The sequence below is a fragment of the Procambarus clarkii genome, chromosome 79 (assembly GCF_040958095.1).
Source record: "Procambarus clarkii isolate CNS0578487 chromosome 79, FALCON_Pclarkii_2.0, whole genome shotgun sequence".
Taxonomy (NCBI): Eukaryota; Metazoa; Arthropoda; class Malacostraca; order Decapoda; family Cambaridae; genus Procambarus; species Procambarus clarkii.
In genome coordinates this window covers 22,527,224-22,555,161 of record NC_091228.1, presented here as the reverse complement: position 1 = coordinate 22,555,161, position 27,938 = coordinate 22,527,224, and the positions used below count along the sequence as shown (strand labels likewise).

At 47.7% G+C, this 27,938-nt stretch overlaps 1 protein-coding gene across 1 annotated transcript in view; it reads left to right on the top strand.

Annotated features, from left to right (window-relative positions):
• The window catches only part of LOC138357609 (small ribosomal subunit protein uS12), a 428,441-nt gene extending 404,432 nt beyond the window's left edge, over window positions 1-24,009 (top strand). The window contains exon 5 of the mRNA XM_069314597.1: window positions 23,994-24,009. The gene's annotated coding sequence lies outside the window, so the exon portion shown is untranslated. The remainder of the gene's footprint in view (window positions 1-23,993) is intronic.
• The last annotated feature ends 3,929 nt before the right edge of the window (window positions 24,010-27,938 follow it).

Here is a 27,938-nt window from a genome sequence, read left to right as displayed (position 1 = left end):
TGAGACAGATAGCCCTCAGCCGTCGTCCCACCTGTCGCTCCACTCTGCAATAATACTCAGCGTTATGCAGGGAGCACACCAGACGGTCCCCGTACTGAGAGCGCCACCTGTCGCGCGGGCTCACCATAGCCCGTGCTACTTGGAACTTTTTGTTACAGATAACGGATCTATAACAACAACAACAACATGTGTCATGGTCACCGGCCGCCTCTTGTCCCTTGGTTAATACTGCCTCTATTACCCTGGGAGTGGTGACTCCCTCAGTATGGGAGAGTTACCTTCCTGAGGTCTGCCTCTATTACCCTGGGAGTGGTGACTCCCTCAGTATGGGAGAGTTACCTTCCTGAGGTCTGCCTCTATTACCCTGGGAGTGGTGACGCCCTCAGTATGGGAGAGTTACCTTCCTGAGGTCTGCCTCTATTACCCTGGGAGTGGTGACTCCCTCAGTATGGGAGAGTTACCTTCCTGAGGTCTGCCTCTATTACCCTGGGAGTGGTGACTCCCTCAGTATGGGAGAGTTACTGTCCTCACGTCTGCCTCTATTACCCTGGGAGTGGTGACTCCCTCAGTATGGGAGAGTTACTGTCCTCACGTCTGCCTCTATTACCCTGGGAGTGGTGACTCCCTCAGTATGGGAGAGTTACCTTCCTGAGGTCTGCCTCTATTACCCTGGGAGTGGTGACTCCCTCAGTATGGGAGAGTTACCTTCCTGAGGTCTGCCTCTATTACCCTGGGAGTGGTGACTCCCTCAGTATGGGAGAGTTACCTTCCTGAGGTCTGCCTCTATTACCCTGGGAGTGGTGACTCCCTCAGTATGGGAGAGTTACCTTCCTCAGGCCTGCCTCTATTACCCGGGGAGTGGTGACTCCCTCAGTATGGGAGAGTTACCTTCCTCAGGCCTGCCTCTATTACCCTGGGAGTGGTGACTCCCTCAGTATGGGAGAGTTACTGTCCTCAGGTCTGCCTCTATTACCCTGGGAGTGGTGACTCCCTCAGTATGGGAGAGTTACCTTCCTCAGGTCTGCCTCTATTACCCTGGGAGTGGTGACTCCCTCAGTATGGGAGAGTTACCTTCCTGAGGTCTGCCTCTATTACCCTGGGAGTGGTGACTCCCTCAGTATGGGAGAGTTACTGTCCTCAGGTCTGCCTCTATTACCCTGGGAGTGGTGACTCCCTCAGTATGGGAGAGTTACTGTCCTCACGTCTGCCTCTATTACCCTGGGAGTGGTGACTCCCTCAGTATGGGAGAGTTACTGTCCTCACGTCTGCCTCTATTACCCTGGGAGTGGTGACTCCCTCAGTATGGGAGAGTTACTGTCCTCACGTCTGCCTCTATTACCCTGGGAGTGGTGACTCCCTCAGTATGGGAGAGTTACCTTCCTGAGATCTGCCTGTATTACCCTGGGAGTGGTGACGCCCTCAGTATGGGAGAGTTACCTTCCTCAGGCCTGCCTTTATTACCCTGGGAGTGGTGACTCCCTCAGTATGGGCGAGTTACCTTCCTGAGGTCTGCCTCTATTACCCTGGGAGTGGTGACTCCCTCAGTATGGGAGAGTTACCTTCCTCAGGCCTGCCTCTCTTACCCTGGGAGTGGTGACTCCCTCAGTATGGGAGAGTTACCTTCCTCAGGCCTGCCTCTATTACCCTGGGAGTGGTGACTCCCTCAGTATGGGAGAGTTACTGTCCTCAGGTCTGCCTCTATTACCCTGGGAGTGGTGACTCCCTCAGTATGGGAGAGTTACCTTCCTCAGGTCTGCCTCTATTACCCTGGGAGTGGTGACTCCCTCAGTATGGGAGAGTTACTGTCCTCAGGTCTGCCTCTATTACCCTGGGAGTGGTGACTCCCTCAGTATGGGAGAGTTACTGTCCTCACGTCTGCCTCTATTACCCTGGGAGTGGTGACTCCCTCAGTATGGGAGAGTTACTGTCCTCACGTCTGCCTCTATTACCCTGGGAGTGGTGACTCCCTCAGTATGGGAGAGTTACTGTCCTCACGTCTGCCTCTATTACCCTGGGAGTGGTGACTCCCTCAGTATGGGAGAGTTACCTTCCTGAGGTCTGCCTCTATTACCCTGGGAGTGGTGACGCCCTCAGTATGGGAGAGTTACCCTCCTGAGGTCTGCCTCTATTACCCTGGGAGTGGTGACTCCCTCAGTATGGGAGAGTTACCTTCCTGAGGTCTGCCTCTATTACCCTGGGAGTGGTGACTCCCTCAGTATGGGAGAGTTACCTTCCTGAGGTCTGCCTCTATTACCCTGGGAGTGGTGACGCCCTCAGTATGGGAGAGTTACCTTCCTGTGGTCTGCCTCTATGACCCTGGGAGTGGTGACGCCCTCAGTATGGGAGAGTTACCTTCCTGAGGTCTGCCTCTATTACCCTGGGAGTGGTGACTCCCTCAGTATGGGAGAGTTACCTTCCTGAGGTCTGCCTCTATTACCCTGGGAGTGGTGACTCCCTCAGTATGGGAGAGTTACCTTCCTGAGGTCTGCCTCTATTACCCTGGGAGTGGTGACTCCCTCAGTATGGGAGAGTTACCTTCCTGAGGTCTGCCTCTATTACCCTGGGAGTGGTGAGTCCCTCAGTATGGGAGAGTTACCTTCCTGAGGTCTGCCTCTATTACCCTGGGAGTGGTGACTCCCTCAGTATGGGAGAGTTACCTTCCTGAGGTCTGCCTCTATTACCCTGGGAGTGGTGACGCCCTCAGTATGGGAGAGTTACTGTCCTCAGGTCTGCCTCTATTACCCTGGGAGTGGTGACGCCCTCAGTATGGGAGAGTTACTGTCCTCAGGTCTGCCTCTATTACCCTGGGAGTGGTGACTCCCTCAGTATGGGAGAGTTACCTTCCTCAGGTCTGCCTCTATTACCCTGGGAGTGGTGACGCCCTCAGTATGGGAGAGTTACTGTCCTCAGGTCTGCCTCTATTACCCTGGGAGTGGTGACTCCCTCAGTATGGGAGAGTTACCTTCCTCAGGTCTGCCTCTATTACCCTGGGAGTGGTGACGCCCTCAGTATGGGAGAGTTACTGTCCTCAGGTCTGCCTCTATTACCCTGGGAGTGGTGACGCCCTCAGTATGGGAGAGTTACTGTCCTCAGGTCTGCCTCTATTACCCTGGGAGTGGTGACTCCCTCAGTATGGGAGAGTTACCTTCCTCAGGTCTGCCTCTATTACCCTGGGAGTGGTGACGCCCTCAGTATGGGAGAGTTACTGTCCTCAGGTCTGCCTCTATTACCCTGGGAGTGGTGACGCCCTCAGTATGGGAGAGTTACCTTCCTCAGGTCTGCCTCTATTACCCTGGGAGTGGTGACGCCCTCAGTATGGGAGAGTTACCTTCCTCAGGTCTGCCTCTATTACCCTGGGAGTGGTGACTCCCTCAGTATGGGAGAGTTACCTTCCTGAGGTCTGCCTCTATTACCCTGGGAGTGGTGACTCCCTCAGTATGGGAGAGTTACCTTCCTGAGGTCTGCCTCTATTACCCTGGGAGTGGTGACGCCCTCAGTATGGGAGAGTTACCTTCCTGTGGTCTGCCTCTATGACCCTGGGAGTGGTGACGCCCTCAGTATGGGAGAGTTACCTTCCTGAGGTCTGCCTCTATTACCCTGGGAGTGGTGACTCCCTCAGTATGGGAGAGTTACCTTCCTGAGGTCTGCCTCTATTACCCTGGGAGTGGTGACTCCCTCAGTATGGGAGAGTTACCTTCCTGAGGTCTGCCTCTATTACCCTGGGAGTGGTGACTCCCTCAGTATGGGAGAGTTACCTTCCTGAGGTCTGCCTCTATTACCCTGGGAGTGGTGAGTCCCTCAGTATGGGAGAGTTACCTTCCTGAGGTCTGCCTCTATTACCCTGGGAGTGGTGACTCCCTCAGTATGGGAGAGTTACCTTCCTGAGGTCTGCCTCTATTACCCTGGGAGTGGTGACGCCCTCAGTATGGGAGAGTTACTGTCCTCAGGTCTGCCTCTATTACCCTGGGAGTGGTGACGCCCTCAGTATGGGAGAGTTACTGTCCTCAGGTCTGCCTCTATTACCCTGGGAGTGATGACTCCCTCAGTATGGGAGAGTTACCTTCCTCAGGTCTGCCTCTATTACCCTGGGAGTGGTGACGCCCTCAGTATGGGAGAGTTACTGTCCTCAGGTCTGCCTCTATTACCCTGGGAGTGGTGACTCCCTCAGTATGGGAGAGTTACCTTCGTCAGGTCTGCCTCTATTACCCTGGGAGTGGTGACGCCCTCAGTATGGGAGAGTTACTGTCCTCAGGTCTGCCTCTATTACCCTGGGAGTGGTGACGCCCTCAGTATGGGAGAGTTACCTTCCTCAGGTCTGCCTCTATTACCCTGGGAGTGGTGACGCCCTCAGTATGGGAGAGTTACCTTCCTCAGGTCTGCCTCTATTACCCTGGGAGTGGTGACTCCCTCAGTATGGGAGAGTTACCTTCCTGAGGTCTGCCTCTATTACCCTGGGAGTGGTGACTCCCTCAGTATGGGAGAGTTACCTTCCTGAGGTCTGCCTCTATTACCCTGGGAGTGGTGACTCCCTCAGTATGGGAGAGTTACCTTCCTGAGGTCTGCCTCTATTACTCTGGGAGTGGTGACTCCCTCAGTATGGGAGAGTTACCTTCCTGAGGTCTGCCTCTATTACCCTGGGAGTGGTGACGCCCTCAGTATGGGAGAGTTACTGTCCTCACGTCTGCCTCTATTTCCCTGGGAGTGGTGACTCCCTCAGTATGGGATAGTTACTGTCCTCACGTCTGCCTCTATTACCCTGGGAGTGGTGACTCCCTCAGTATGGGAGAGTTACTGTCCTCACGTCTGCCTCTATTTCCCTGGGAGTGGTGACTCCCTCAGTATGGGATAGTTACTGTCCTCACGTCTGCCTCTATTACCCTGGGAGTGGTGACGCCCTCAGTATGGGAGAGTTACCTTCCTCAGGTCTGCCTCTATTACCCTGGGAGTGGTGACGCCCTCAGTATGGGAGAGTTACTGTCCTCACGTCTGCCTCTATTACCCTGGGAGTGGTGACTCCCTCAGTATGGAGATTTACTGTCCTCACGTCTGCCTCTATTACCCTGGGAGTGGTGACGCCCTCAGTATGGGAGAGTTACCTTCCTCAGGTCTGGTAGTGACTTCTCCCTCGCTCTCGTCATCATCTTTATGGGACTTGAGTCTCCTGGAACCCTGATGAATGATCTCATTACGGTCATGTTATATGGTCATTCTGAAGGCATAGTCATCAGGAACAAGGTATAGTCATCAGGAACAAGGTATAGTCATCAGGAACAAGGTATAGTCATCAGGAACAAGGTATAGTCATCAGGCACAAGGTATAGTCATCAGGCACAAGGTATAGTCATCAGGCACAAGATATATAGTCATCAGGAACAAGGTATAGTCATCAGGAACAAGGTATAGTCATCAGGCACAAGGTATAGTCATCAGGCACAAGGTATAGTCATCAGGCACAAGATATATAGTCATCAGGCACAAGGTATAGTCATCAGGAACAAGGTATAGTCATCAGGAACAAGGTATAGTCATCAGGAACAAGGTATAGTCATCAGGCACAAGGTATAGTCATCAGGAACAAGATATAGTCATCAGGCACAAGGTATAGTCATCAGGAACAAGGTATAGTCATCAGGAACAAGATATAGTCATCAGGCACAAGGTATAGTCATCAGGAACAAGGTATAGTCATCAGGAACAAGGTATAGTCATCAGGCACATGTCCGTGTGCTCGCCTCACGTATACACTCCCTCTCAAAGTGTAACTGCTTCAGGTAGTTCCATAAGAGTGGGGTTGTTAGGGAATGCATGTCGTGTGGTCCTTGCGTGTATTATAAGTGTGAATCATTACTCTGTTGCAGACGACGAGTCACAATAACGGGGCTGAAGATATGATCACCAAACCCCACACCAGAAGATGAATAGACGACGACGTTTCGGTCGTTCCTGGACCATTGTCAAGTTGTGTGATGATTTACACGACATGATACTGGTATAGAACGGACCGAAACGTCGTCGTCCCACCACCTTCAGACTTGTGGTTTGGTCTTCATATTACATTGTTGTGTGTGTGTCTGAGTCAGAAAGTTGAAGTGTTAAAGACTTTTTGTTTGTTTAAAAATGTTATTTCATCAGGTGTGCTAAGTCAGATATGTTAGAGGTGTTAAAGTTGACTTTATATGTTTTATTAAATTAATTTGTATTTTAAAATTGGGTTTTAACTTCACTCCTGTTTCCCATATTCACATTGTAAACTTATGCTGCATGATCATAACATCACCTGGGAATATCCACAGTTTTACGTAACAATATATATATATATATATATATATATATGTCGTACCTAGTAGCCAGTACGCACTTCTCGGCCTACTATGCAAGGCCCGATTTGCCTATTAAGCCAAGTTTTCCTGAATTAATATATTTTTTCAAATCTTTTTCTTATCAAATGATAAAGCTACCCATTACATTATGTATAAGGTCAATTTTTTTTATTGGAGTTAAAATTAACGTAGATATATGACCGAACCTAACCTACCCTACCTAACCTATCTTTATAGGTTAGGTTAGGTTAGGTAGCCGAAAAAGTTAGGTTAGGTTAGGTAGGTTAGGTAGTCGAAAAACAATTAATTCATGAAAATTTGGCTTATTAGGCAAATCGGGCCTTGCATAGTAGGCTGAGAAGTGCGTTCTGGCTACTAGGTACGATATATATATATATATATATATATATATATATATATATATATATATATATATATATATATATATATATATATATATATATATATACACACTTCTGGAGTCACACCCCAGAAGTGACTCAAACCCATACTGCCAGGAGCAACGCAACTGGTATGTACAGGACGCCTTAATCCGCTTGACCATCACGACCGGACAAAAGGAAGTGATAGCCGAGCTATTTGAACCACTTCCCCGCCGGCACTCGGATGGTAATATTGGGCATAGCATTTTATCAAATCTCCTCATTCTTTGGGGCACACGTCGTGGGGCACATGTCCGGTCGTGATCGTCAAGCGGATTAAGGCGCCCTGTGCATACCAGTTGCGTTGCTCCTGGTAGTATGGGTTCGAGTCACTTCTGGGGTGTGAGTTTTCAGTTATATATTTATATATATATATGACAACACCAGAGTATGACAACGCAACATGACACTCATGGCAACATCTGATAATATATCAAACAAACAATCTCCACACAAGTCTGGGATCACCAACACCTGGTATAACCAAGAGACAATCTCACCACCTGGTATAACCAAGAGACAATCTCACCACCTGGTATAACCAAGAGACAATCTCACCACCTGGTATAACCAAGAGACAATCTCACCACCTGGTATAACCAAGAGACAATCTCAACACCTGGTATAACCAAGAGACAATCTCACCACCTGGTATAACCAAGAGACAATCTCACCACCTGGTATAACCAAGAGCAAATCTCACCACCTGGTATAACCAAGAGACAATCTCACCACCTGGTATAACCAAGAGACAATCTCACCACCTGGTATAACCAAGAGACAATCTCACCACCTGGTATAACCAAGAGCAAATCTCACCACCTGGTATAACCAAGAGCCAATCTCACCACCTGGTATAACCAAGAGCAAATCTCACCACCTGGTATAACCAAGAGACAATCTCACCACCTGGTATAACCAAGAGACAATCTCACCACCTGGTATAACCAAGAGCAAATCTCACCACCTGGTATAACCAAGAGCAAATCTCACCACCTGGTATAACCAAGAGCAAATCTCACCACCTGGTATAACCAAGAGCAAATCTCACCACCTGGTATAACCAAGAGACAATCTCACCACCTGGTATAACCAAGAGACAATCTCACCACCTGGTATAACCAAGAGACAATCTCACCACCTGGTATAACCAAGAGACAATCTCACCACCTGTTATAACCAAGAGACAATCTCACCACCTGGTATAACCAAGAGCAAATCTCACCACCTGGTATAACTAAGAGACAATCTCACCACCTGGTATAACCAAGAGACAATCTCACCACCTGGTATAACCAAGAGACAATCTCACCACCTGGTATAACCAAGAGACAATCTCACCACCTGGTATAACCAAGAGACAATCTCACTACCTGGTATAACCAAGAGCAAATCTCACCACCTGGTATAACCAAGAGACAATCTCACCACCTGGTATAACCAAGAGCAAATCTCACCACCTGGTATAACCAAGAGCAAATCTCACCACCTGGTATTACCAAGAGACAATCTCACCACCTGGTATAACCAAGAGACAATCTCACCACCTGGCATAACCAAGAGACAATCTCACCACCTGGTTTTACCAAGAGACAATCTCACCACCTGGTATAACCAAGAGACAATCTCACCACCTGGTATAACCAAGAGACAATCTCACCACCTGGTATAACCAAGAGACAATCTCACCACCTGGTATAACCAAGAGACAATCTCACCACCTGGTATAACCAAGAGACAATCTCACCACCTGATATAACCAGGAGACAATCTCACCACCTGGTATAACCAAGAGACAATCTCACCACCTGGTATAACCAAGAGACAATCTCACCACCTGGTATAACCAAGAGACAATCTCACCACCTGGTATAACCAAGAGACAATCTCACCACCTGGTATTACCAAGAGACAATCTCACCACCTGGTATAACCAAGAGACAATCTCACCACCAGGTATAACCAAGAGACAATCTCACCACCTGGTATAACCAAGAGACAATCTCACCACCTGGTATAACCAAGAGAATCTCACCACCTGGTATAACCAAGAGACAATCTCACCACCTGGTATAACCAAGAGACAATCTCACCACCTGGTATAACCAAGAGACAATCTCACCACCTGGTATAACCAAGAGACAATCTCACCACCTGATATAACCAAGAGACAATCTCACCACCTGGTATAACCAAGAGACAATCTCACCATCTGGTATAACCAAGAGACAATCTCACCACCTGATATAACCAAGAGACAATCTCACCACCTGGTATAACCAAGAGACAATCTCACCACCTGGTATAACCAAGAGACAATCTCACCACCTGGTATAACCAAGAGACAATCTCACCACCTGGTATAACCAAGAGACAATCTCACCACCTGGTATAACCAAGAGACAATCTCACCACCTGGTACAACCAAGAGACAATCTCACCACCTGGTATAACCAAGAGACAATCTCACCACCTGGTATAACCAAGAGACAATCTCACCACCTGGTATAACCAAGAGACAATCTCACCACCTGGTATAACCAAGAGACAATCTCACCACCTGGTATAACCAAGAGACAATCTCACCACCTGGTATAACCAAGAGACAATCTCACCACCTGGTATAACCAAGAGACAATCTCACCACCTGGTATAACCAAGAGACAATCTCACCACCTGGTATAACCAAGAGACAATCTCACCACCTGGTATAACCAAGAGACAATCTCACCACCTGGTATAACCAAGAGACAATCTCACCACCTGGTATAACCAAGAGACAATCTCACCACCTGGTATAACCAAGAGACAATCTCACCACCTGGTATAACCAAGAGACAATCTCACCACCTGGTATAACCAAGAGACAATCTCACCACCTGGTATAACCAAGAGACAATCTCACCACCTGGTATAACCAAGAGACAATCTCACCACCTGGTATAACCAAAAAGAGATTGTCTTCAAGACAGTGTTTCGTTATTCTTATTTACTGACCAACGTTATTGAGAACGATTGTTAAGTCTCTCTCCCGTTAGGTTAATGTTCATAAAGATACGAACAGCTTAAGAATGATCAGTGAATGAAACAATGAATAACACATTATGGTTGTTATATGTTTTATTTAACTTTATTACAAACAGCTGAGATGTAAACAATGTTATACAACACAATATGTCAACCAAACATTTCAAACATTTTTAACAGGTGTTTAAAGTTAACAAATAACTTTTGTTTGAATATCTTGAGAAAACAATGAAATAATCATAAATCACACACACCACGGAAGGATAGACTGGGAGAACATGGAACCGCACGGAGGTGAGGATACATGGTGAGCTAAACTATTGGAGGTGGCGACAGAAAACTTAAGCCAGCATGTCAGGGAATCCACAAAAATGAGAGTCAACGATGAACCAGAGAGACTCGACCTGGTCTTCACTCTGAACGACTCCGACATAAGGGAAATCAGTTTCGAGGCCCCAGTAGGAATGAACGATCACAGTGAACTGACGTTTGAGTATCTGGTCGCAGAAGGGTTAATGTACTCAAGGAAGGGAACTGAAAACAAAAGGCTGGCATTCTGAAATGGAAACTATTAGGAAATAAGAAAATTCCTAACAGATATAACATAGGAAACAGAGCTCAGGGTAAGACGGCCCAAGACATGATGAACTACATCACGCACAAGTGTAAGGAGGCAGCAGACAAGTGTGTCCCAGTCCAAAAGGAAAAAACGAAATGCAAATGAGAAACCCATGGTTTAAGCAGAGATGTAGGCTAGCTAAACAAGGAAGTCCAAGGGCATGGAGAAACTATAAATTAACAGGACACTAGAGAGCAGAGAAAGATACCAGAGTGCCAGGAAGGAATATGTTAAGTTGAGAAGAGAGGCAGAAGGGCAATACGAAAATGACATCGCAAGCAAGGCAAAGACTCAACCTAAATTACTGCACAGCCACATCAGGAGAAAAACAACAGTAAAGGAACAGGTAATGAAATTAAAGATAGGGGCAGACAGATTCACTACAAACGACAAGGAAGTTTGTGAGGAACTGAATAACAAATACCAGGAGGACTTCACATTAGAGCAAGAAGTTTCAGAAATAAGAGAGGGAATAGTTAACTATGAACCACTAGAAGAGTTCCGAATTACCAGTGGGAATATAAGGAAGCTCTTGCTAGAGTTGGATATGACAAAGACAAAGGCAAAGGATATGACAAAGTAGTTAACAGATGGAATCTTTCCTTGGATCCTAAAGGAAGGAGCAGAAGCACTATGCTTGCCACTCTTCATAGTGTATAACAAATCACTGGTAACAGAGGAACTGCCAAAAATTTTGAAGATGGCTAATGTAGTCCCGATATACAAGAAGGGGGATAGACAGGAGGCATTGATCACCAGGCCAACGTCCCTAACTTGCATACCATGCAAGCTGACAGAGAAGATTGTACGAACAAAGCTAGTGGAACATATGGAGCGAAAGAACTTTGTAACTCAGCATCAACATGGGTTCAGGGATGGCAAGTCCTGCCTCAATGGATTAATTGAATTCTACGACCAGGCAGCAAAAATCAGGCAAGAAAGAGAGGGGTGGGCAGACTGCATATTATTGGATTGCCAGAAAGCCTTTGACACAGTACCACACAAGAGGATAGTGCAAAAGCTGGCGATGCAGGCAGGAGTGAAAGGGAAGGTACTCCATTGGATAAGGGAGTACCTAAGCAACAGAAAACAGCAAGTCAGGGGGTGAGGTCTCAGATTGGCGAGGCGTCACCAGTGGAGTCCCGCAGGGGTCAGTCCTTGGACCTATACTGTTTATGATATATGTAAATGATCTCCCAGAGGGTATAGAATCGCTCCTTTCATTGTTTGCTAATGATTCAAATATTATGAGGAGGATTAAGACAGAAGAAGACAGTACGAGGCTACAAGATGACCTAGACAAACTGAATGAATGGTCGAACAAATGGCTACTAGAGTTCAACCCGAATTGATGTTAAGTAATGAAACTAGGCGGTGGAAATAGGAGGCCAGACACAGGATACAGAATGGGAGATGAAGTCCTTCATGAAACGGAGAGAGAGAAAGATCTAAGAGTTGATATCACACCAAACCTGTCTCCTGAAGCCCACATAAAAAAATAACGTCTGCGGCGTATGCGAGGCTGGCTAACATCAGAACAGCCTTCAGGAACCTGTGTAAGGAATCATTCAGAACCTTGTATACCACATATGTAAGACCAATCCTGGAGTATGCGGCCCCAGCATGGAGCCCGTACCTTGTCAAGCACAAGACGAAGCTGGAAAAAGTTCAGAGGTATGCCACTAGGCTAGTCCTAGAACTAAAGGGCACGAATTACGAGGAAAGGCTGAGTGAAATGCACCTCACGACACTGGAAGACAGAAGAGTGAGGGGAGACATGATCACTACCTCCAAAATTCTCAGAGGAATTTACAGAGTAGATAAGGATAAACTTTTTAACACGGGTGGTATGCGAACAAGGGGACACAGGTGGAAACTTTAGTACCCACATGAGCCACAGGGACGTTAGAAGAACTTTTTCAGTGTCAAGAGTAGTTAACAGATGGAATGCATCCGGCAGTGATGTGGTGGAGGCTGACTCCATACACAGTTTATAAAGTAGATATGACAGAGCCCAGTAGGTTCAGGAACCTGTACACTAGTTGATTGATAGTTGAGAGGCGGGACCAAAGAGCCAGAGCTCAACCCCAGTAAGCACAACTAGGTGAGTACACGTCATATTGTGTGAGAGGATAATTGTACCAAAACAGCTGTGAGTCGCCCCTCGTCTCCTGTTAACATTTAACAACATCTGCTAATGAAAGTTATTCCATTTATCCAGATAATGAATCACTGCATTATATGTAATGTACTGTATTGTTATGTTGTCTGGTCTGACTATTACGGTATGAGGTGGTCAACATAACCGCGCTTGGCTGACGCCGAAACCTCAATGTGGCAACTTATGTTGAGACAATATATGATCAAGAAAACATTACTTGTAAAATTAGCAAATTTAATATGACATGAAAATTCCACATATGTCAAAGTGTGACGAATATACTCTCTTTGGCCGACACGTAGCGAAGATGGTTACCATGTAGCGAAGATGGCTGTCAAGTAGCGAAGATAGTCGACATGTAGCGAAGATGGCTGTCAAGTAGCGAAGATGGTCGCCATGTAGCGAAGATGGTTGTCAAGTAGCGAAGATAGTCGACATGTAGCGAAGATGGCTGTCAAGTAGCAAAGATGGTCGACATGTAGCGTCATCAGTTGCCATACCTCTTGTAGGGGAGGGCTGGAGCTACAGGGAGCACCGCCCCCTGGGGCTGGTAGCCCCCGTGGTCGGCCACGAAGGTGATGTCCACTGGCACTCCCTCAGGGGACGTGTACCTGGGGGGGGGGGGGAGAGGTTGGTCTCTAGATAAACAAACACTTCGGTAAACTATGAGATCTGTACAACACTGTGATGGCCAGTTTGACACACTCATCAACTGTGAGTTACTCACCTTCTGTGAATATACATTGTAATCACATTCGCCGCAAGAAGTACGCATGAGTATACCTACGTATACCTGGGTATAACTTGAGAATGATCGTAATCAACTCATCGCCAACCATTAATATACTCATCATATATATCCCTGGAATGTGTTGCGTAGACCAGGTTACTCACCTCCAGCCGCCCTTGGAGGTCTGTCCGTCGTGCTGGGTGCCGTACTCCTCCCGCGCCGTGCCGTCGCTGGAGGCGTACTGGAAGGAGTATTCGCCGTACCCGTCCTGCGTCCTGTCATCCTTGACGATGTCGGCGGCGCTGACGGAGTGACCGGACTGACCGTAGGTGGGGCGCTGGTCCGCACCAGTTACGACGACCGCCACAGCCACGACCTGTACAAGCCAACTACTGAGAGAATTATATAACAAAAGACTTAACACTTTGTGTCATAACTGCCTGTTAAACAACTGCCATATCTTCGCGGTGCTTCATATTATATCTAAACACATCTCAACATCGGGGCCAAGAATCTTACGAGGATCTCTCTCCAGCCATATAATATAATAATATTATATATTAATATAATATACAATAATATACACCTGGAAGATACTGGAGGGCCAAGTACCAAATCTACACAGTAAAATAACAACGTACTGGAGTGAACGACATGGAAGAAAATGTAGAATAGAACCAATGAAGAGCAGAGGTGCCATAGGCACAATCAGAGAACACTGTATAAACATCAGAGGTCCGCGGTTGTTCAACGTCCTCCCAGCAAGCATAAGAAATATTGCCGGAACAACCGTGGACATCTTCAAGAGGAAACTAGATTTATTCCTCCAAGGAGTGCCGGACCAACCGGGCTGTGGTGTGTATGTGGGCCTGCGGGCCGCTCCAAGCAACAGTCTGGTGGACCAAACTCTCACAAGTTGAGCCTGGCCTCGGGCCGGGCTTGGGGAGTAGAAGAACTCCCAGAACCCCATCAACCAGGTATCAACCAGGTAACCAGCCAACCCGTTTTCGCACTTTAGTCAATATTGACTAAAGTATAGTCAATATTGACTTATTAAACACGTGCATATGTGACAAGCTCATTTATTGTGAATATTTTAGTTTATCTTGAAAAGCTTCATAGAAAACACCGACCTTACCTAACCTTAGTATGTTAAGATGAGCATCTTATTGCTTCGTAATTACAATTATTACTTAACCTATTATAGGTATAGGTTAAGTAATAATTGTAATTACAAAGCAATAAGATGCTTATCTTAACATACTAAGAACGTTAGGTAAGGTCGGTGTTTTCTGTGAAGCTTTTCAAGGTAAACTAAAATATTCATAATAAATTAGTATGCCACATATGCACTTATTTAATAAGTCAATATTGACTGTAAAAAAGTGTGAGAACGGGTTGCTCCAGCAAAGCTTTTCACTATATGAGTATTATGGGGAACATTAAGCAATATTTTGAAGAGCAGAGGAGACTAACGGCGAGGGCGAGGCGGGAGGCCATGTTGAGGCGGGTGGTGGCAGCGGGTGGTGGCGGCGAGTGATGTTTGCTGGTGTGTCCCGCAAGCTATATACCTCCCCGCTGGCTTCTCAGGCACGCCCAAGCATTCCATGCATGGCGGTAATGATCAGGTTTTACCTGCGTCAAGCTGAACAGAGTGGCAGCTACTTTCTCAGGTGCTGGTGCAACCTGGACGGGCGTGTCTCTCGGTCCGCGTTCACGCGCTCAGCCGTCCGTCCGTCCGTCCGTCTCTCTCTCTCTCCAGTACACACAAACATCATTCTCAAGAAGAGGAACCGCGTCCCTCGTCTTCAACATTCATTATACAAGAAGGAAATATGCCTTTATGTTTCTCCAAAGTTTTGTATTTCATAAATATAAGGACGCCATTTACATTTAATATTAACTATATAGAAGACAAGTTCTGGAAATTACGAGTGAAACATCAATACTGTCGAGAGAACAACGAGTCTGGGGTCAGAAAGTCGCATAACTATTGATGTAATGTTTAAGAAAATGTAGTGAATAGTTACTGTTGTTCAACACGTGTGCAACAGTGACGGACTTGCTGACGTCGGTCACAGTTAAGTGCAGACAACTACTTCGTTATCTCTCATCTTGGTGATTACCTACTCATGCCCGTCTGTGTGCCATAATCTTCATCAATCTACATCTAGATGATGTTGCAGAGAAGATACGACAGAACGATGGTACAGAACGATGGTACAGAACGATGGTACAGAACGATGGTACAGAACAACGGGACAGAACGATGGGTCAAAACAATAGCACACGAAAACGTTAAGATTATACGTTCATTAGTAACATGGAGGAAACAGACACGAAGAAAGATGTTTGTGTTCCGAATGGTGTTAAAGCTTTATCGCTGCTCCTTTGTTTTGTGACATGTGACATGTGTCGCATGTGACAGTACATGTCCGTGTTCACCCCCACGAGCCTCGCATCCTGAGGGCGCTGACGACGGCAGGCAGTGCAGACAAGGACGGACCTCTTCCCCAGCCGGGTTCTCACCTGAAACCTAAAATATTCATCTGGTTTTCTAGTTCTGAACTATTTCTTCATCCCATTTGTCTCATCTGTTATGCATGGTAATTCTCGTTTCGGGTAAGCAGCAAGCTTCTGCAGGTCACGTTGTGTTGGTGGGGACCCGTCCGCGGGGTCCCTCTGCCTCGCCCAGGTCACGTTGTGTTGGTGGGGACCCGTCCGCGGGGTCCCTCTGCCTCGCCCAGGTCACGTTGTGTTGGTGGGGACCCGTCCGTGGGGTCCCTCTGCCTCGCCCAGGTCACGTTGTGTTGGTGGGGACCCGTCCGCGGGGTCCCTCTGCCTCGCCCAGGTCACATTCCAGTCTCGTAGTTTTCCCTGTATAACTAGCGGTAGTTCTTGCATTGCTTAGTAAGGGGCATTAGTGTGTTCACCTTTGCATTGTACATTTTCGGCAAGTTCTGTGGTCGCTTGCAATTCGAGGTTCGACAAAAGTTGACCCTAATTTGCATCCCGTCCTCATAAACAAAGATCAAAAGTGATTCCATGCACCCGCCAAACCCCATGTTTGTGAATGATAAACGGTTTACACACGACTCAACTGTTGATGTTTGAAGACTTCTGGAACAAGTGCTTCACTGACGAATTTTGTTCGAACCACAACGATGTAAATGCTTCACCCACGTACTACAAATACAAATAATCTACAACAGAACCTAAACACCCAACCTAACCTACGCCTATATATGCACAATATGCTATTATAATATTCATTTATATTTGAGAAAATTCCCGTTTTGGACGAACAGCATGTACAAATTTATGAATGCGTCTGTGGGGTCGACCGCTGGATGTAATGGACTTGAGTCGAGGACGGGTTGCTATAAATGCTTCAGTCACGTACTACCTATACAAATAATTGCCAACAGAACCTAAACACCTATCCCAATTTACGCCTAATTTTACATATAATTTTTATGTATAATAATTTATATATAAGAACAAACCTATTTTTAATACAAAGTATGTTAAAGTTGTTGAATGCGTCTGGGGAGGACGGCCACTGCTTTCAACAGCCTAGTGTGAGGACAGGTTGCTGTAAATGCTTCACCCATATATTACGAATACAAATAATTGCTAACAGAACCTAACCAATGCCTAAGTAAGTAATTATCAAAAAGAAGGTACCAAACCTGGAAGGCTATGTAGCACCATCAAATGTGCGGAATAATCAGAGGGCGCTAAATATCACCAAGGATGCCAATACGAGAACAGAAACGCATAAGGCGAACGACATCAAAAGTATCCGATTCACCAAGAATTCGATCGAGGGACAATTCTATCGAGGGGCGGTCGGAAAGCAAGACACGTTCGTCCTGGAAGTCAGGACATTCAACAAGGATATGCACGACGGTAAGACGGACAACGCAATGTGGACAATAAGGAGCTGGGCGGCGCTCAATTAAGTGACCGTAAATTAAGCGAGCATGGCCAAGATGCAACCGCGCTAGAGCCGTTTCCCACCGCCGGTTACTTTGGCAGGAGGAAGGCCACAGGGGGACAACGCTTAAGAGTACGCAGTTTGTTACCAACAACCCTGCCAACAGGCAAGGATAGAGAAATAAATAACCGGATAAAAGTCGGAAAAAGGAATACCTTTACGGGAAACGGGACAAGACAGACAGCCTTTCTAGCGGTAGCATCCGCACGCTCATTTAAAGAAACACCAACATAGCTGGGAACCCAGCAAAACTCCAAGGATTTAAATTTACTAGAGATAAGAAACAGCCACTGTTGAATCCCGATGACAACGGGATGGGTAGGATTAAAGGGCCCGAGAGCCATGAGGGCACTACGAGTCAACGACAATCACAAAGGAGGATTGACAACGAGAAAGCAGGAGACGGAGAGCATGGAGAATAGCATAAAGCTCCGCTGTGAAGATGCTAGTCTCCGAAGGGTGGGACACATAAGTGCGGTCAGGAAAAACAACGGAGTAGCCCACACCGTCCGCGGACTTAGACCCATCGGTGAAGATGGAAATGGAGCAGGAGTGTGAAGAAAAGTGCGCAAGAAATAGGCGTTTCAGAACCGTAGGAGGAGTAAAAGCTTTAGTAATGTGGGTCAAGGATGTACAAAACTTCGGAAGGGGGACCCTCCACGGGGGCAAGGAAGGAACAATACGAGGAGAAAATGAGAAAAACGAATGGAAAGAGACACCTGTAAGCGAGATAGCCGGACAAAAAGAGGGAGGTGGTGAAGAGGAACAGGAACTACAGGAGGTAAAAGTCAAAGCACGACAGAGGAGAGAGGAAGGATGTTGCAAGGACCGCGCCAGATAGCGAAGACAGTAGCGATCACGGCGGTCCTGGAGAGATAGGAAGCCAGTGTCAACATACTAGCTGAGGATGGGAGTCGAACGAAAGGCACCAGAACTGAGGCGCAACCCAGCATGGGTGCAAAGCATCAAGACGGCGAACAGTAGAAGGAGAAGCGGACGAGTAAGCAGGGCAACCATAATCGAGCTTAAGACAGGACGAGTGAGGAATGTAGGGAGAGGAGCATATGCCTATCCACCCCCAAAAAAATATGGGACAAAACCTTAAGGATTGTAAGGGCCTTAGAGCATTCAGCGCGGAGGTAAGAGATATAGACTGACCAAGACAAATGAATGTCAAAGATTAACCTCAGAAGCTTAGCGGAAACCAATGCCTAAATATGCACAGTATGCTAATATATAACAATATTAATATATATATGAGAAAATTCCTATTTTGTATGAAGAGCATGTTAAAAGTTTTTAATGCGTTTTTGGGGGTCGACCGCTGGATTGGATGGAATGGATTTGGTGTGAGGAAGGATTGTTAATTAGACCATCTTGGTGTTGATGGATGGAGATCCTAGGTTTTTTTCTCAGTCTATTTTCTCGCCTCATATTGATGGCAAGTCACTAGTGGTTTATGTAGTTTACAACAATGTAAAGTATTTAAATAATGTGTGTGGATGTCATATCCCCATGACCCTGTGTGGGGACAAGCCGAGGTCACCAGGTCAACAATGTGAAAGACGGTGGTGAAGGTTCCCCAAGAGAACTGTGCATATTTGACAGTATATTTGTCTGAGCAGTTTACAGGTTTAGTGAAGACGGCTAATGCACTGTTTCTTGAGAAGTTACCCATCTCAGAATGGGTATAGGCTACAGGGTTACCCATCCCTGCTAGGTTACCTGCTTCACAGTCTGCCCTGCTAAGTATCTATCCCATCCAGGTGGACTACCTTCTGGGTGCACAATGTTAAGTCAGCGGGCGTATGCAGTCAATTGAGGCCTCTGTGAATGAGATAATTATTACCACATTTGTCAACACCCGAGGTCGTGTTGAACTTATATTCAAGCCTTTCGTATCATCCGGCTCACGAACAAATCCACAAGGGCCGTGACAAGGATTCGAACCTGCGTCCGGGAGCATCCCACGGCCCTTGTGGATTTGTTCATTTGATGCATCACGTTAGTGTGATCTCTGTGTGATCCGGCTCATAGTGTATCATCCGGCTCATAAAACGTTTGACTAGGAAAATCCTTCATGAGAACAGTTTGGAGCGTGAACCCGTTTCTCACCGAGGTTCCTGCCTAGTGTGTAAAGGTCTTCGTTAACGACGCATATTAGTTTTACTCAAGGTGAGTAGCAACAATTTCGTCGAACAAATTGTATATTGGAAATAAAAAGCGCTGCTTAAACTTATGTCGGGTGAGAAATTGATGTTCCTTTTGTTCTCTTGTTCCTATATTAATTAGTTTGGGTGAAGATAAGGAATTACTGCCAAATGTGGGCCGATGGACTCTTCTCTAGTATCAAGTTTTTAATTTTCTAATGATCGTCTTTGCATGTTCCTTTCCCAAGAATATTGCGAGGCTGCAGCCGATTCTGAGTGAGCTTAGGTTGTCTCTGATCTCCACCGACCTGAAGGAACGACAGCGGCTGTTGAAAGTTATCAACATGAACCGTCACAGTAAACACACCACACGAGAGCTTACGATACAACTGTCATAACCGAGGTGATCAACAACATGCCAGGCCTCTCACCTGCCTTGTCTGCAGCACGCGGCCGGCAGCTAGGGAGTTACTACGTCGTCATGTTCTGGAATTGATCTAAACTAGGAAAGAATGGCATCCAACAACTTTGACTGGACGATAGATTAACGTCCTCACTTCTTGCAGATCGGCGATCAATCCCCCAACCGTACAAGTGAATGGGCACCATTCCTGTCTCCCGGCCTCGCCTAAATCTTTATCCTCATATCCCTTTGAAGTGCTAATACAGATGCAACTTAGGTGCTCAAAGCAGAGCCGGAACAATGGGGGTCTGTGTGCAGTTTCCACTTAGCCGTATCTATAAAACAATATCCGTTATCTGGCTGGCCAAAGTAACAGGTCAAGTACGGTGTACGTCTCGGTGAATCTGTCCCTTAGTCTTGGAGAGTTCTTAGCATTGGGTCGTTAACTACTGCGTAGTTAGAGCCGAGAGTCGTGGGGTACCGATCGGGTTCCTCCAGTGTGTACAGATGCCTGAACAGCTCGACTGGTCCCAACACCCTGGCCAGTCCTCGTCAACTCCCCCCCCCCCCATCAGACCCTCTGGATCACTGGCTCGTAATGTTCAGCTAATATACACGGCAGGAGCTGCACATGTTATGAACTCGTATAGTAAAACACGGAAGTATATTAAGATACAGATGTATATTGAAACTGGTGTACAAAAACGTTCAGGTGTGTATGGAACTAGGTGTATTTTAGGGCTCGTATGTATACTTAAGTTCATGAGAATATTTAAGATCATTGTATATTAAAATTTAAGTAAACTAATAATTAAAGCGTAGATAGGAGTTGAGTCATTTACTAAAGTCCAGCTGTACACAGACATGCAGGTGAATACATTTGTTAACATTTAATACACATGAAACAGAATAGGTATTATTGACAACGGTTCCCAGCACTCGTGTCGGGAGGAGACAGTTGTGTGGGTCATACAGGGGAGGGGGGGACATATAGGGGGGGTGGGGTCATACAGGGGGGGTAATACAGGGGGGGGTAATACAGGGGGGGGGGGTCATACATGAGGGGGGGTCATACAGGGGGTCAGCAGTAGGTCAACAGTGGGTCATACAGTGATAGTCTTTGGTAGTGATTTAAGCACTAGTAATTAGTAGTGGGTGTGTTGTTGTTTAAGATTTACTACTTGGAACAAAAAGTTCCAAGTAGCACGGGCTATGGTGAGCCCGTAGTGGGTAATTGGATAACAGCTGAAAAGGTAACACAGGCTCAGCAAGAGCATGTCAGGAAGGCGAGTCAGTCAGCAGCGTAGATCAAGCTGGACCTTAAACTGGAAGACAGCGGAGGACCAGTTGGGACTGAACCAGAACCGTCATCAGTTGCCATACCTCTTGTAGGGGAGGGCTGGAGCTACGGGGAGCACCGCCCCCTGGGGCTGGTAGCCCCCGTGGTCGGCCACGAAGGTGATGACCACTGGCACTCCCTCAGGGGACGTGTACCTGGGGGGAGGAAGGTTGGTAATTATTCCTCGGTGGTGTTAAAGTGACTACTGCTAACTACTCTTATCGGAGTAGTTAGAAGTTGTCTTCATACACACAAATCACCACACAAAGCTTCTAATGTAGATTCAACAGAGACCCTAGTTCAGACGTGTACAACAGAGACCCTAGTTCTCACGTGCACAACAGCGGCCAGTTCACACGTGTACAACAGAGACCCTAGTTCACACGTGTACAACAGAGACCCTAGTTCAGACGTGTACAACAGAGACCCTAGTTCTCACGTGCACAACAGCGGCCAGTTCACACGTGTACCACAGCGAGCAGTTCACACGTGTACAACAGAGACCCTAGTTCAGACGTGTACAACAGAGACCCTAGTTCACACGTGTACAACAGAGACCCTAGTTCAGACGTGTACAACAGAGACCCTAGTTCACACGTGTACAACAGAGACCCTAGTTCACACGTGTACAACAGAGACCCTAGTTCACACGTGTTCAACAGAGACCCTAGTTCACACGTGTACAACAGAGACCCTAGTTCACACGTGTACAACAGAGACCCTAGTTCTCACGTGTACAACAGAGACCCTAGTTCTCACGTGTACAACAGAGACCCTAGTTCTCACGTGAACAACAGCGGCCAGTTCACACGTGTACCACAGCGAGCAGTTCACACGTGTACAACAGAGACCCTAGTTCACACGTGTACAACAGAGACCCTAGTTCACACGTGTACAACAGCGAGCAGTTCACACGTGTACAACAGCGAGCAGTTCACACGTGTACAACAGCGAGCAGTTCACACGTGTACAACAGCGAGCAGTTCACACGTGTACAACAGCGAGCAGTTCACACGTGTACAACAGCGAGCAGTTCACACGTGTACAACAGCGAGCAGTTCACACGTGTACAACAGCAGACACGGGGTCGAGAATTACCAAGTTCAATGTACTCCGCAGAAGTACACTTGGGTCAATGCGCGCGCACACTAACTCTGGTCCCCCCCACAGGGAATATGTCGAGACCTCGGGCATGGAGCAGTTCTGTCTACTGAGAGGCCAAGCGAGCTAACAAATGAGACATCTTGACTCGGCAGAATAGTTATATCCAGTGTTTTGAACCAATAGAAGTTAACATCTCGGCATTAATGTGGTTGTGGCCCGTCCTCCAAAGACCCAAAAGTGATTCCATGCACCCGTCAAACCCCCTGTTCATGAATGAAAAACGGTATACACACGACTCGACTGTTGATGTTCGAACACTTCCGGAACAAGTGCTTCACTAATTTTGTTCGCACCACAACGCTATAAATACTTCACCCACGTACTACAAATAATCTCCAACAGAACCTAAACACCTTACCTAACCTTTGCCTAAATATGCGTAATATGCTAATAAAATTATACTTTTAATTTATATTTGAGAATATTCGTTTTGAATGAACAGCATGTTAGAATTTACGAAGGCGTCTGTGGGGTCGACCACTGGATGGAATGGACTCTAGTCGAGGACGGGTGTCCCAACCCCATCTGCCAGGATGGAGGGGGGGGGGGGGTGTCCCGACCCCATCTGCCAGGATGGAGGGGGGGGAGGGGGTCCCGACCTCACCTGCCAGGATGGAGGGGGGGAGGGGGTCCCGACCCCACCTGCCAGGGGGGAGGGGGTCCCGACCTCACCTGCCAGGATGGAAGGGGGGGGGGTCCCGACCCCACCTGCCAGGATGGAGGGGGGGGGGGGGTCCCGACCCCACCTGCCAGGATGGAGGGGGGGGGGGTGACTAGTGCCTCTGGACTCCAGGGATCATCAGTGACGGGCCTGAGTAAGCCTCTTCATTAGTTCTGGCTTATTCTACAGACGTTATAAATAATTTACTGCCATTGATAAGTATGTAATTAAAGTTGCAAACAAGATGGTGTTGGGAAGCTAGAGTAGACCAACTTAAAATAATTTTAATTAACTCAATATCAAAATAACAGGATTTAAGAACCTTGTCGGAAAAATAGAAGACAATACATGAACGAAAAATAATTACTTCAATGTAGAAGAATTTGCCAGACTACCAAGATATTTTATAAAGTAAAAAATAGTTTTCTTCCAACAAAGATTATGGACGAGACCGAGCCATTGAGACTGGAGACTGCTAGGTTAGGTAACATAATAAAGAAATGTGGTAATTTAAAAAAAGAATCTCATTTCTATTAACTTGAGAACGTGACACTGACTACAAGCTGAAGGTGGTGAAGACGAGGACAAGGTCACTAGTTCAGAGGTTTTCATAGATTAAGTTATTATTCAAACAAATCAAAGCCTAACAATTCTCCAGGGCCAAAGTATTTCAAGGGTTCTTAAATAATGCAAAGAAATTAGGCGAACCTTTGTTTTGCATATTTAATAAACCATGAGCGTTGGTAAGAGTGCCAGAGTGCTACAGAGTTGCACATATGGTGGGCAGCTTCAGGAGGGTCCAGCTGTTGGAAAATTTCCTTAACGTCATCAGTAGGAAAAGTACTGGAATTTATATTAAAAAATTATATAATATATATATTACATATATAATATATAATGTAATATAATATATATTTTGCACTTCTGAAGCTGTAATAAAGGCTTCACAGTGGGGGCAGCTCGCTATTGACAAATTTACTAAAAAAAAAAAATCCTGGTATATTTAATGCGGTATTTTTATATATATAAAGTGCATCAAATGAATAGACAAACACAGGACAAGCACCGGAGTGCCAAGACAGTCACACAATCACGAAACAAAAAAAAACAGGAACATCACAAATCACGAACCACAACTACATTACCAAAACACAGCGTAAGTAAAGGAGATCGGGTGAAAATGCACAAGAACACAAACGTAAAGCAAATTAGCAGTAAATAGTGGAATGTGACAGTTTATACGTTGACATTAGCAAACCTTTGATACTGTGCCCCACTAAGGACTCTGGAAAGTTAAGAGGTCCGTGGTATTGGAGGCATTATCCAGTCTGGAACAGGATAGTAAAAAAAGTTAGCATGAATAGAGCCAAGTGTGGCTGGGAACCCGCAGTAAATGAAGTGCCCCACAACAGCTACGAGCGCCCGGATGGAGTCACCCTGCAGCCATGGACGGGCGACACACAGGTTGGGGACTACACACGAGCATCTACACTGGCTGATGTGTACCTCACAGTAGAGGTAAAGGAAGCGGGGCGGCCACCTTCAGGGAGACCCAGAAAACTAATCGCCACAGGGACCTGGAACTTTGTTACAGGTTCGTGCCAATAGGCTACGAGACCCTGGAAGCCTGGGGTAAATGTGCACTAATGTTCTTAAGAGGCGAGTGATGAACTAATTAAGCAAACTAGAGACTAGATCAGCCAATTCCATGTTCCAGGGCCTGGGTGTCGCGATCCAGAGAGGAAATGTTTACATTTTTGGCAGCCACCCCACCTCCGAAGAGATGGACGAGGTCTGAACAACTATTACCATACGTACACGTTTTCTGGAAACTATAATGCAATGTATATTACATAAAATTTGATTTATTAGTTTATTTATATATAAAGAGGTTTGGGAGCCCAGGTTATGATACTAGAGTTAACATTGTCTAAGTGACACGTTAAAGTTACGAAAACTGAATGACTAGCATCTGGGAGTTACGATTAGAATTTTTAATCTAAAAAATAAATGCATAAATTTACGGAATAAAACAGGCGAGATACACACTTATTTCTAGAAGCGTCAGCAATAAAATATGTCAAGACGCAAGTAAGGTTATCTTGAGATGATTTCGGGGCTTAGCGTCCCGCGGCCCGGTCCTCGACCAGGCCTCCTTTTTGTTACACCCCCCCCCACCAGGAAGCAGCCCGTAGCAGCTGTCAAACTCCCAGGTACCTATTTACTGCTAGGTGAACAGGCGCATCAGGGTGAAAGAAACTGCCCATTTGTTTCCGCCTCCACCGGGGGATCGAACCCGGAACCTCAGGACCACGAATCTGAAGCGCTGCCCACTCAGCTGTAAGGCCCCCCTTACAGCCGAGGGGGGCCCAGGTACACCTCTGCTTCTCTGTGTACCGTTGTGTACCGTTGTAGTTCTGGACAATGTTCAGGACTAAGGTACACTTCCCGTTTGGTCAAAGTTGTTATTCTTTCCGAAGTTGTCAACAGCCTGCGAAAGGTTAACATGTGTGAGGCCCAACATCAACCCAAACATAAAATGTTATTCTTGAACCTTGTTTGGCCGTATATACACTTCACTTTGTTGTAATATATAATACACAATAATACATATTAATAATACAATATATATAATACACAATTTCACATGAACGCGTATAAAGAAGGATAACAAATCCACTAGAAACATTAAGATTGAAAACAAGTAATTTGCATCATCTAGGAAGATGAAGGGCGAGGGTGACATGATCAGGGGCGAGAGTGACATGAACAGGGGCCAGGGTGACATGATCAGGGGCCAGGGTGACATGATCCGGGGCCAGGGTGACATGATCAGGGGCGAGAGTGACATGATCAAGGGCCAGGGTGGACATTATCAAGGGCCAGGGTGACATGATCAGGGGCCAGGGTGACATGATCAAGGGCCAGGGTGGACATGATCAGGGGCCAGGGTGGACATGATCAGGGGCCAGGGTGGACATGATCAGGGGCCAGGGTGGACATGATCAGGGGCCAGGGTGGACATGATCAGGGGCCAGGGTGGACATGATCAGGGGCCAGGGTGGACATGATCAGGGGCCAGGGTGGACATGATCAGGGGCCAGGGTGGACATGATCAGGGGCCAGGGTGGACATGATCAGGGGCCAGGGTGGACATGATCAGGGGCCAGGGTGGACATGATCAGGGGCCAGGGTGGACATGATCAGGGGCCAGGGTGGACATGATCAGGGGCCAGGGTGGACATGATCAGGGGCCAGGGTGGACATGATCAGGGGCCAGGGTGGACATGATCAGGGGCCAGGGTGGACATGATCAGGGGCCAGGGTGGACATGATCAGGGGCCAGGGTGGACATGATCAGGGGCCAGGGTGACATGATCAGGGGCCAGGGTGACATGATCAAGGGCCAGGGTGACATGATCAGGGGCCAGGGTGACATGATCAGGGGCCAGGGTGGACATGATCAGGGGCCAGGGTGACATGATCAGGGGCCAGGGTGACATGATCAAGGGCCAGGGTGACATGATCAGGGGCCAGGGTGACATGATCAAGGGCCAGGGTGACATGATCAGGGGCCAGGGTGACATGATCAGGGGCCAGGGTGACATGATCAGGGGCCAGGGTGACATGATCAGGGGCCAGGGTGACATGATCAAAGGCACTATACATAAAAAGAGAATATAAACACCATTTAAAATATATCGACAAAGTATAACACGAAAACAATTGTTTAAATTGGTTAAGAATAAATTCAGGAAACATGAATTTCTACTTCTGTCCACCGTAATCACCCTGGGGACACCTGTCACCGTACTCACCACCCTGGGGACACCTGTACACCGTACTCACCCTGGGGACACCTGTCACCGTACTCACCACCCTGGGGGACACCTGTCCACCGTACTCACCACCCTGGGGGACACCTGTCCACCGTACTCGCCACCCTGGGGGACACCTGTCCACCGTACTCGCCACCCTGGGGACACCTGTCCACCGTACTCGCCACCCTGGGGACACCTGTCCACCGTACTCGCCACCCTGGGGACACCTGTCCACCGTACTCGCCACCCTGGGGACACCTGTCCACCGTACTCGCCACCCTGGGGACACCTGTCCACCGTACTCGCCACCCTGGGGGACACCTGTCCACCGTACTCGCCACCCTGGGGGACACCTGTCCACCGTACTCGCCACCCTGGGGGACACCTGTCCACCGTACTCGCCACCCTGGGGGACACCTGTCCACCGTACTCGCCACCCTGGGGACACCTGTCCACCGTACTCGCCACCCTGGGGACACCTGTCCACCGTACTCGCCACCCTGGGGACACCTGTCCACCGTACTCGCCACCCTGGGGACACCTGTCCACCGTACTCGCCACCCTGGGGACACCTGTCACCGTACTCGCCACCCTGGGGACACCTGTCACCGTACTCGCCACCCTGGGGACACCTGTCACCGTACTCGCCACCCTGGGGACACCTGTCCACCGTACTCGCCACCCTGGGGACACCTGTCCACCGTACTCGCCACCCTGGGGACACCTGTCCACCGTACTCGCCACCCTGGGGACACCTGTCCACCGTACTCGCCACCCTGGGGACACCTGTCCACCGTACTCGCCACCCTGGGGACACCTGTCCACCGTACTCGCCACCCTGGGGACACCTGTCCACCGTACTCGCCACCCTGGGGACACCTGTCCACCGTACTCGCCACCCTGGGGACACCTGTCCACCGTACTCGCCACCCTGGGGACACCTGTCCACCGTACTCACCACCCTGGGGACACCTGTCCACCGTACTCACCACCCTGGGGACACCTGTCCACCGTACTCACCACCCTGGGGACACCTGTACACCGTACTCACCACCCTGGGGACACCTGTCCACCGTACTCACCACCCTGGGGACACCTGT